Source organism: Agrilus planipennis, unplaced genomic scaffold (genome assembly GCF_000699045.2).
Source record: "Agrilus planipennis isolate EAB-ADULT unplaced genomic scaffold, Apla_2.0 scaffold316, whole genome shotgun sequence".
In the NCBI taxonomy this organism is placed as follows: domain Eukaryota; kingdom Metazoa; phylum Arthropoda; class Insecta; order Coleoptera; family Buprestidae; genus Agrilus; species Agrilus planipennis.
The window spans coordinates 83323-85414 of NW_020439389.1; positions in this window are offsets into that span (position 1 = coordinate 83323).

Below are 2092 nucleotides of genomic sequence, written 5' to 3' on the forward strand. Positions count from 1 at the left end.
TACGTTCAAACTAATAGCGCCCACCGTCTATATTTCGCACCCGTACAGCGCCGTGCTCCAAACATACATCTTTAACAACCTTTTTCGAATTTCTAAATTAATCGTTCGCGAGCGTAGAAGTGATTTCTTTTTATTGAAGGCGACTCGACCCTGCGCTATCCTCTGCTTTATATGCCTACTACTCCTTCCGTCCTGACTTATCTGATTATTTTCTAATCTTCCGTCTCCTATCTTTACATTCGCTCTTTACCTACTTTGTCTTCCCTTGCACATTAGTATTTTTGTTTTAATTTATTTATTTTCATTCAATACTCTTATAGGATCACTTAAGTTGTCCATGCGTCCGTCCGTCAGTCTACTTGACGTATAGATGGACCGACAACGGAAGTAATTCTATAAGGGTTCCTTTATCCTTTTTGAAGTATGGAACCCTAATAATGATATATGTTGCAGATACTGCTAGATAATTTTTCAGAAGATCAGGAATTCGAAACCCATGAAAACCGTAAAGAAGCAAACGATGCAGCCACTCAGAAACCTGTGCAATATCAAGAAACCCCTTCAGCAAAGTCACTAATTTCCCGAAAGAGGCGTGCGACGGGGAAAAATACAGAGGATGACGGTTTGGATAAAGCGGTAAAAGTTATACGGGAAGTAACAAGTCGACAATCATCCGTTGTCCCCGACGAGTTTGCCACCTTCGGACAACATGTTGCTTCGCAACTTCGACAGCTTCCATTGGAGGAATCACTAGTGTTGCAGGAAGATATTCAAAAATTAATAACTGCTGCTCGTCTACGTTGTATACGCAGACAGAATTTACAAAAGGGAAATATATAAGTTCCGTAAAACAAAAGGTGGGAATTAAATGCACTTTAAAATAGCTTTAGAAAGGAACGAATAAACATTAAAAAAGAATTTCCAACTTTCATCAAAGATAATAGACAAAACTATGCGCCAAGGAAAGAAAGCGTGGCATTTCCTTCCGGATGTACATTCTACTCCAGTCCCGAAAGTACGATTTGTGCTGATTTTAGGGACGAAGAAGCGCAACATAACCTCAAGAAACCGCATTTCATGTATTTTAACACCCTTCGCGTGGAAATTGCTACCCCTGCCGAAGGCAAGGAGTAATTCATAATGTCTAATGTATAAAATAGGACAACAGGATATTCGCACACTATTATTTCACAAGTAACAATTGTTTCGCAAGCTACAATACTTTGTAATATTAGTAATATAAATACAGTAACAGTTCCTTATTCATGGTTTCCTTATTCGCGTTTTCATTATTGGCTGTTGAAAAAATCGCAACTCAGTTCCTGTATTCGCGGTTGAATATTTCATTATTCGCGGTTGCAATTGGTGTCATTTATTAAGGGGATTGACCGCAATAAACCGCTCGTGCCTACTGTGAATTTTTTCAAAAACATGGGGTTCTATTTTCAACATTGTGATTTAATGTTGCGAGATAAATATCTGATTTTTTGTATGGTAACAAACAAAGGCTCACACTAACTCGGTACGTTTTTGGTTTTCAATAATATGGTCATTAATAGCTTTTACAAGTGCTCAAAGTTCATGCTTCTTGTAGGACACGTATTTTCAATAGAAATTAAGAAATTAAAAAGTTGCTTTCGACAGGCTTTAGAACAAAGCTTTATCTATCTTACTACAAATTTTCAAACCTCTCTTCCAAATATTAAACTAATGATATCTAGAACCGATAAGCATGTTTTTACTCTACGGCGCATGTACTACTGAATCCCCTTAATGTATCGGCATCTTTTGAGTATGTACAGGTGGTACGTGCCGAATCGGCAAAAAATCTAACCGAGTAGAAGTGGATTCGGTGTTATTTTTCAACATATCAGCATCTTTTGATCAAACTCTTGCCTAAAGCTGATTATAACGATTAATTTTAATTGCGAATTTATCAATACATTGATTTTATTTTGATACATATTGGTTTTATTTTGGAACCTTAGAACGTATCCCCTATGATTCCATACTAATTACCATTCCATATCCACGGTTTCTGTATTCGCGGCATATTTATGGAACGTATACCCCGCGAATAAAGAGCTTTTAC